Genomic DNA, 10,076 nt, shown 5'->3' on the forward strand with positions numbered 1-10,076 from the left:
TTCTCTCTCTCTCTCTCTCTCTCTCTCTCTCTCTCTCTTTGAAGTTCTGATTGGGTGTTTTTTGCTTCCTTAAATTCAAAATTGCTGATTTGATTTTTGGCTTCATCTACTCTACTATTGATTCCCTGTAAATTATTCATTTCAGTTAGTGTATCCTTCATTTATGACTGGTCTTCTTTGATGCTGTTGAGGTTCTCACTAAGTTCATTGAGCATCTTTACAACCAGTCTTTTAAACTCTGCATCTAGTAGATTGCTTGTCTCCATTTTTTTTAGTTCTTTTTCTGGAATTGTATTCTATTATTTCATATGGGATGTGTTTCTTTGTCTCCTCATTTTGGTGGCCTCCCTGTGTTTGTTTCCACATATTAAGTAGTGCTGCTACACCTTCCAGGCTTGGTAGAGTGGCCTAATGTAGTAGATGCCCTGTAGGGTCCAGTGGCACAGCCTCCCTGATCACTCAAGCTGGGCTATGTATACCCTCCTCTTGTAGTTGAGCCTTGATTGCTGTTGGCATGTCAATAGGAGGGATTTATCCCCAGGTTAATCAGCTGCAAGGACTGGTTGTGACCACTGACCACTGACCTTTCATCACTGTGGAGGATCAACTGTACAGAACACAGAACAGGACTTTCTTCAGCGGGGCTCTGGTGCCCACAGAGTCCACTCCTTGAGTTTGTCACTTGTGGAGGTGGTTGGGTGGTGATGCTTTGATGTGGTCTGAAGCAATCCACCAGGTGCGCTGGTTCTGGGGCCTCCAAGGAGGTACAGGCCAGGTCAACCACTGCCTGTGTTCTTCCTGGGACCACTGCACATGAGCTACAAAGCAATCTGCAGATGGCTGCTTCTTGTGCTAGGCTTGCAGGTGCCCAAGTGAGGCCAAGCTGCAAACTAAGGCCAGCTGGGGCTACTTAGTGAGAGGTATGGGGCATGCTGAAGCCAGATGCTACTTGTTTGAGAGATTTTAGGAAAATCTGAAGCATGAGCCAACATAGGCCATTCTTATGGAAAAGCCACTGGAAACAGGTCAGGTGGGCCTGAAAGTTGGGTGGGGCAGGGCCTCAGGGAATTACCAGAGTGAGGTGAACAATGTGAGTCAGGTTGATGGAGACTCAGATATGGCACCTTTCTGCCAGTTCTGTGAGGGGAGAGCTCCACAATGGCCTCTGCCAGCACTTCTGTCTAGGAGAAAGCTCTCGCCCTGATGTCAATAATTCATTTCCTCCCTGAAGGTCTCTGGTTCCTTTCAAGCTGCTTGCCCAGCACTGGAACTCAGGGGGAGTGAGTCCTAGTAAGTCCATGCACGGACCCTTTAAGAAGAACTGCCTGGGACTCCCTCAGTGCTCCATTTCCCTGTCTCAATCCACACTGGTTTTTACAGCCTTACGTTATGGAGAGTTCTCTTCCTGGCACTGGAACCCTGAGATGGGGGGCCTGGTGTGGGGCTGAGACCCCTTGCTCTCCAGGGTGTACCTCTGCAGCTGAAATATCTCTCCTGATTTTTATCTGCCATGTGTTTGTGGGACTAGCTCCTTCCTAGTACCTGCCTCTTTTACCAGCCTCAGTGTGGCTTTTTCTTTAATTTCCTACTTGTAGGACTTCCATTCAGCTAGATTTTAGGTGGTTCCGAAAGATGGTTGTTTTGTAGTTTAGTTGTAATTTTTATGTGGTTGTGGGAAGGGGTGAATAACTTATTTACCTATGCAGCCATCTTGACTGGAAGAGGTCTGACAGTCTCTTAGTGTTGATGGATCACACGGGCAAATGGGAACTCAGCTTGCTAGTGGGGTATAAATTGATTCATGCATTTTGGAGAGCTATTAGAAGATATCTAGTGTAAGAAATAAGGTGAGCCCCCCAATTCAGGGGTCCTGATAGAATACAAAACATACTCAGGAGCCAGGCAGCAAGGCAAATACCTTCTACGTAGAAGGGTGTGCACACATGGTCTGAAAGCACACGCACACTGAGCAGGCGGTCTGCTCGGCTTTATAATCCCTGATGCATGTGACCTGTCCCTCACTCTTGATGGGATCTCAGGTGCACAGTCTTTTGTGATTGGCTAACTCAAAAGGAAGGGTTGGCCTTTGCTGTTTGAAGATGGTGGCCCCCAGGGGAACTGCAAGTCATGCGGCCAACATGGCGGCTGCCAAATCACGCAGCCCAAAATGGTGGCTGTCTAAACTGTTCTTTGACAGAAAGATGATTTGTTTATTCTCACATCTAGTACCATTAAAAGTGCATAGCACATGTGCCTAGTACTTCTACTTTTGCAAACATACCTTAAAGAAACTCTCAGACATATCATAAGAAGAATGTGTAGATATTTAGTGCAGCAATTTGTAATAGTAAAAGACCCCATCAGTAGGAGAGAAGCTGTGGAAGCTATTTGTATAATGCCTATGTGCTACAAAAGTTAAGATGAATCACAGTTATGTGTTTTAATGCTAATAGATCTAAAAATTATAAGAGCAGATGAAAAAAAGTTGTCAACCTATTTATACACAACACAAATCTATTTGTATAAATTAAAAGACAATACAGTGTAGGTATCTGAGGATACCTATGCTTGTAGTAAATGTATAAAATCATGGAACCCACACGCCAGCATCCTGCTACGCTTACCTCTGGGTGAGGAAGGGATCTGTGACTTGGGAATAGGAACAAAGGAGACTTCATTTCTCTGTGATATTTCATTTCTTAGAAAAGATATGAAGCAAATATGAAGAATGCTGCTATTTTTTCCTGGTAGGTGATGAATAGATGCATGCATGCCATTCTCCTTTTTTTTTTTTTTTTAAATAAACTGTGCTTTCCTTTTAATTCATGTTTCCTTCTTAGTTGCCACTTTGGTAACAAATAGGTCCCCACCTCTCAAGAATATTTCATCTGAACAGGCTGAGCCAGAGCCAGTGTGAACACAGGCCCTAAACCAGGGCTTTTGGAATAACAAGAACAGCAAAACCAGCTTTTTCTTCCATTAGAAAGGGACTGTGAGTCGGAAGGTCCAAAGTTCTACTTTTTAAAAAGAAAACCTGGAGCTCAATATAAAAATGAAAACCAAAATCTATCAGAAACGAAGCATAGTACCTCATATACTCAAGGTCAAGATGGTTTTTGAGAAATAAGTATCTGATTATCTGGCCTCTTCTATTAGGAATAGCTCCATTCCAGCATTTTTAAAGGAAGATGTTTTTGTTTCTATTTCATTTCCCAAACAGGTATAAAATCTACTAAAAGGGAGATAATCAGAATAAATCAGCTCACTCATGAGAGACACTCCTAGATAACGATTTTTGGTTGCTGAGAGTATTCAACACATTATTTCAGAGTGGCAAATTTAGAAATAATCTGAAAAGAGAATTTGAAAATGGCAGCCACAGTCACTGATAGAATTATGTGAGACACACAGACATATAACTCCTCTTTTCTTTTTAATCAGTGTATATGGCAAGGGGCCCAAACCCCTGATCATCAAAATAAGTTATTTTGTACATTACAGTGCACAGAACAATAGAGGGAAAGACTTTCTTGGAGAGTGACCGAAAGGCATTTGCAAAAGGTTCATATCACTCTGAGTGGAAGGCCTGGAGCCAGTGCTGCAGCATGGCCTTCATTAGCTTGACCCCTCCTATTCTTTGGTTGTGGTGGCCTTAGCTAGAGCTGCCTTTTCTAAACGTTCTGCTGGCTTCTCCTCCTTCTCCTCCTCTTCCTCCTTGTCCTCCTCCTCCCCCCTCCTCCTCCTCCTTATCTTGGGGATAGAGGTCCAGGTACTTCTGCATGCATTCCTGCATGGCCCAGAACTGGTCTACACAGTCTGATCCTTTGAGATCCTCCGTGCTATAGTGGAAGCAGGAACAGGCTGACTTGAACTGTTCCCCACAGGGGCCACTAGCCATTCCCCCAAGGCACGGGCAGTTCCAGTTAATGTCTCCATTGGGCAGGATCAATCCATGCTCCTCGTATGGATCATTGGGATCGTCAGCCACCAGCTCTGCATTGCTTGGAGTTTCATGGTCTTCTTTGGTCACAAATATGATTTGATCCTTCCCTTCCTGCCAGCAGTAGGCCATGGCAGCAGCCCAGCACTCCTGTTTTGGCATTCTTTTTAAAACAAAAATTTTTTTTCTTTTTTTTTTTTATTGCTTAAAGTATTACAAAGGGTATTACATATGTGTCCTTTTTTTTCCTCCTGCCCTTGACAATCCCCTGGCCTCCCCTACCCCCCAGTGTCTTATGTCCATTGGTTATGCTCATATGCATGCATACAAGTCCTTTGGTTGATCTTTTATCCCCCAACCTCCTCCCCCCCAACCCTCCCCGGCCTTCCTGCTGCAGTTCAACAATCTGTTTGAGGCAGCTCTGCCTCTGTATCTATTATTGTTCAAAAGTTTATAATGGTCTCTATTATCCATGAATGAGGGAGATCATGTGGTATTTTTCCTTCATTGACTGGCTTATTTCACTTAGCATAATGCTCTCCAGCTCCATCCCTGCCGTTGCAAATGGCAAGAGTTCCTTCTTTTTTACAGCAGCATAGTATTCCATCGTGTAGATGTACCACAGTTTTCTAATCCATTCATCTAAGCTGGGCACTTAGGCTGTTTCCAGATCTTAGCTATGGTGAATTGGGCTGCTATGAACATAGGGGTGCATATATCCTTTCTGATTGGTGTTTTTGTTTTCTTGGGATATATTCCTAGAAGTGGGATCACAGGGTCAAATGGGAGTTCCATTTCTAGTTTTTTGAGGAAACTCCATACTGTCTTCCATAGTGGCTGCACCAGTCTGCATTCCCACCAGCAGTGCACTAGTGTTCCTTTTTCTCCACATCCTCTCCAGCACTTGTCGTTTGTGGATTGGTTGATGATTACAACAAAAATTTAATGTACAGAGGAGGGATAAAGGGCAGAAATGTCTTAAAAACTAGAGAAAGATACTTGTGTGACAGTTGTAAACTGGATTCTGTTTAAGAATACTTTTCAGCTTTCTATTGGCTACAAAGTCATATTTTGGGTTAAAAGGTTTTGTATTCCATAATAGGTACTGATGCTTTTTTTTTTTTAAACCAACCTCATTTTTAAAATGAGGAAACAGGTTGTAGCTACTTTCTTAGATATGCTAGACTTTAAAAGCCCTGAATGTTCTCTGTGGCACACAGGGCCTGCTTGCATCTCAGGGAACGGAAGTGTCAGGTAAAGTCCCTTTTCCCTCTCTCTGGTTAGTCTATCCTGCTTGGCATGATGCACTCCCTAGATGTTGTGAACCTTCTAAATGTGGCTTTGGGCCAAATCCTATCCCTTGGAGCAAGCATGTCAAACTCAAAGGCTAACATGGGCCAAATAAAGAAGGTTTAAGTGTATGTGGGCCGCAAAAAAACAAAAGCTTCAATTTTCATAGAAACATAGGTTTATTTCGATAGAGACATGCTGAATACAAAGGGCTGAAATAAATGAGTCATCGTTAACATAAAATAATAGAACATTTTAATAAAAATTAATATTTTTTTCTTGAACACTAACTTACCAGACACTGAATAACTGCACAAGTTAATAAGCGTAATGCAAATAAACCCATTTTTCTTGTTCTCTGAAAGTGAAATATTTCCTGTTGCACACACCAAACAAGTCATTCCAAGACTAATGATGTGGCAGTCGGTTGCTAACATATTCGCTGCTAGTATTACTGGAGAGAAATGGTGTACCTGTGCGTAAGGGAAATGAATGCAACACGATTATAGTGATCAGTCATTAGTGAACGTTGTAGTTTGTTATTAATAACTAGTGCCCCGGTGCATGAAATTCATGCACATTAAAAGGGAATTAATTAGAGGAAATGTTTTAACATTGCTATTTGCCCTTTCTCTATAATAGAAGTGTCAGAGATGAAAGAAAATTAGTAAAATGTATATGACAATAATATACAAATTTATTAATAAATACATAATAACAGCATCATGTCCCCTGGCTGGCGCTGGGCGGGGGATGCAGCCTCACATCTCCTGGCCTCATTGTGCACGCAGCCCCGCCCAATCATGCCTGTCATGCATGCAGCATGGCGTGAAGGTGTCACGATTATTTGCATATTAGCTCTTTATTATATAGGATCATATATAACAGGATATTGTAAAAATTAAGTCATGAAATTTTATTAAAACATTTCTTACATACTGTTATGTAGGCTGGGCCACAAATATTCGTTGTGGGCCACATGCAGCCCACAGGCTGTGAGTTTGACATGCTTGCCTTGGAGAGATGGAAACCAGTTCCTCTAAACAGAGGAACCTGCTCTGGGCGCTGCCTGCCCTCTGCAGGTGGGGCGAGAGAGGTGTAGGGAGGAAGTGGATCACCTAGCAGCACCTTCTCTCCTGTCATCCCTAAGTCCCCTCTGGTCCCCAGGGGAGGACACTGCCCTTTCCCTAGCTGACATTTTCACAGAAATGCCACGTGTCATAACCCATCCATACTTCCAGGTGAGTCTGCACAAAACTTTGAAGTTGTTTGGGACAGAAAGAATGCTTTGCATGTCCATTTTCTCCCCTACTTTGTTAGAACTACTGTGCATGCTTTCTTTCCAGGGGGCAGTACTCCTTACTTCTGAGCAGTTGAGTTTATTTACAAAAATGACCCCAAAGCTGGCTCTAAACACAAAGCCCACCAGCTCACTCATGTTATGGGCAGCTGTGCTGTCTTACAGACGTAAGTTGGGATGGGATCTCAAGGATATAGCAGGTTGGGAGGGCCTTCCCACCCTCTGGGCAGCACTGTAGCATTTACTGTTCTCCCTATAATGGTCTGGAAAGTACTTCCAGACCCTGGAGTCTGCTTTTTCTCTTTTCTTAGTATTGGTACCACATGGCATTGACAGCTAGGCCTCAGTTATGTTGTCATGAAAATCTTGTGATCTTTGGCAATTTGAATGAAAATATGTCTTAAGTTGGTCCAATCTAAATAGGGTGCCTCCTAAAAGCCGAATGTCTTAAACTCATAAAGATTCATGACAGCTCTCTCTCTTACACACACACACATACACACACACACACACACACACACACACACACACACACACATTTATTTATATAAAAGTTTACTTTCTAGCAGCTGGTCTCCAGGTGTGCAGTTCTTGTCAACCACAGACTTCAGAGCTGAAAGAGAATTTGCAACTGAACTCTGAGCCAGAATGTACAATTCGTTTAGCTCTGTTTTCTGTGTGATCAGCAAGGAAACTCCCATTGCTTCTTGGTGTTAATTTGAATCCTGAGGCTTATTCTGCTGTTAGAGACAGAGGTTTAGATGAGATAAGAAGAACATTCACTCATTCCTTGGGCCGCTTTCTCCATCCATCCATCCACCCACCCATCCATCTATACGTCCATTTATCCTTTCTTTCTTGTTCTTCATTTTTAAGCAATAATTCTATTTTAGGTACTCTGCTTGGCACTAGGATACAAAAATAAAACAAATCAAAATGAAACAAACCAAAAAACCAACATAGACACAAATTTTGGCACTGAAGGACCTCATTGTTTCTCAGGAAGCAGACCAAGGACAAGTGCTGTATCTAGAAATGCAGCAACAAACAGGAAGGAAGAGCTAACTCTGCTTTTGGGAGAGAACAGAGAGATGACCTTGATTCTCTTTCTCAAATCTTGGGATAATAAATTCAATTGCATAAAAACCCTGTATTTTTATATTTACAGTGCTGTGTAGTTTACAAAGCTTTGTAAGTGATATGGTAGGCAGTTACAGACATGAGCAGAGTAGGAACAATAGACCAGGTACAGAAGGTCACTAGGGCAAAAAGCCCTGGGTGTCTAGCAATGGGCAAAATTGAGAAGGCGAGTATTGTCAGGTGGGACCTCATCCCCAGGGTGACCTTTTCTCCCCTAGCATATCACTGGTCAAGCAGTTTGGACCCTCCCCTGACCTTTTCTCCCTTGGTAGATTGCTAGTCATGTGGTAGATCCCTTAGAGGAGGAGCAAGGGGGCCAGAGAATAGCCTCATATGACCCCCATACAAGCCCTTGCATGATCACTCCCTTAAGCCTTAGGCCCTCAGGACAATGAGGTTCTGGCCCGAATGAAATAATCTTAAGAACAAAGCTTCAGGTTTATTGACCACAAAGACAGGGTTTTGGTCAAACTAGAGATAACATTGAGGCCTCAGTTGTGTTTCAGCTCTAGGCACAGAAAAAGCAGCAAGGCCAGGCAGGGGAACATCATGGCTAATATCAGGACCAGCTGCAATGACTAATTACCACTTGCCCTGGTGCTGACCAATCAGTGGAGACCACGATCCTGAGAAGACACACCTGAAAAGCTGATGAATATTCTATTGAGACTCTCCCCTGTCACCTTCCCTAAAATCTCTGCCTTTGAAAAACAGATAAAACCCCTGAAGACAAGGACCCAGAGCATGCGCTCTCTCTTGAGCATGCCCACACTCTTTCCCCTCTCCTTCCCCCAGGTGCATTTTCTTTGCCTTTCTTTCTCATAAGCTCCAAGGGCCCTTCTTTCACCTCTGTAACTTGTTTGCTGAATCCATGCTGTCTCTGTTCTACAGTTCATTTCTTCTCCCTCTGTGACTTTATAAATAAATTTCACTTGTATTTGAGTCTTGCCTCTAAATTCTTTCTTAGCCAGAACTCAAGAACTGAGGTCTAACAATCTGGTGCCAGTTCACTGTTAACATAAGGACCTGGGTTATTGATGGCACTTTCTCAGAGTGAGTGTGAGATACAAAAGAGTCATTGATGTAGCTTTTCTTTTGTTTTGTCCCTTTTCTTTCAAGCACAGAAATAAGAGAATGACATATAAGCCCATTTTACATGTGTAAAGAGTTTACTGTAACCCTTCTTATCCTTATGGTTTCCAAAGACCAGGACGAGAATTTTAAAAAGGGCCAGATGGGCCATAACTAGGAGCATGGGGATTTTACCTACAGCCTGTGGGAATCTACATCTTGTGGAACATGTATGGATGATTTTACATAATTGAAATGAAATGAGCCATGAAAAAAATATCTATCACAAGCCACCTTCAAAGGGTCGAGCGTTAGTTTTTCTTTTCTTTTGGAGAATCAGAGAGGTCCCTTGCTTCCTATAAAAAAGCAAAGAGCATAAAATTTTATTCAAGAAATATAGCAACAGTATGATTTAGTTTCATATATCCCATATCCCAACTGGAAATGGGATAAGGAGGGTAGCAAAGGGAGAGGATGTAGGATGGATGTACTGAGGAAGGGAATGGAAGAGAGAGGGTGCTGGTGAGCAAATGGGAGGTGGGGTATTGGGCCATGTTGTGAGGCTTACCAAGTCTACTGACTGCCCTCTGTGGTGTCACCAGAGGAATGACAGCCAAAGTTCTGCAGGGATGGGAACTTTCCACTCAGAACAGGCTGATGTAGGGTGGAATTTTGGAAGGATATAGCGCCAATCAGGGCAATATTATCTGAAAGGATGGATGACTTCAACCCAAATCCCCATATCTGCAACTCCTAGGCCTAGGTAGCTGCACCTGAAATGCTATGAGGCCTCCCTAGATCATCTGACCTAGAGGTCCTAAAACAGGGTAGCACAATTGCCAAAACTTGATGAAGCAGAATGACACTTCTAATAAAAAGGAGACTGTGACCCAAGACAGGGCCTTTAGTTTTTATTGAAACACCAATATTTTCTTCATGGAAGCAAATGTTACAAGTTCCTATGCTAGCCTACAACAACATATTTCTTTGCATTCCAGAAACATTTAATTGATTGCCTGTGATGGCTAGAGTATTCTGTGAGGGTCTGCCTAAGTCACAGAGGAATAAAACCTGGAGGAAGGCAGCCAGCTAACTGCATACATGAAAGCTCTGCTCAGGGTTTTAGGAAGACCACTCAGGAGTGAGCAGCTACTTCCCATAGAGAAGTACATGGAGCCCAGAGGCTGGATGGTGAAGGAACATGACCAAATCTACTTGAGACTATACAATGAAAAATACTATTTCAAATATCGGCTTTTGACTTATGTTTTTTAAAAATTTATTTTTATAGTTGAAAGTATCTTAGATGTCCCCCTCTTTCCCCCCTTGACCCCC

At 42.8% G+C, this 10,076-nt stretch overlaps 1 pseudogene; it reads right to left on the bottom strand.

Annotated features, from left to right (window-relative positions):
- Window positions 1-3,338: 3,338 nt before the first annotated feature.
- Window positions 3,339-4,093, bottom strand: LOC102253200 (annotated as a pseudogene).
- Window positions 4,094-10,076: the final 5,983 nt, after the last annotated feature.

This window comes from Myotis brandtii, unplaced genomic scaffold (genome assembly GCF_000412655.1).
Source record: "Myotis brandtii unplaced genomic scaffold, ASM41265v1 scaffold297, whole genome shotgun sequence".
NCBI classification, from domain to species: domain Eukaryota; kingdom Metazoa; phylum Chordata; class Mammalia; order Chiroptera; family Vespertilionidae; genus Myotis; species Myotis brandtii.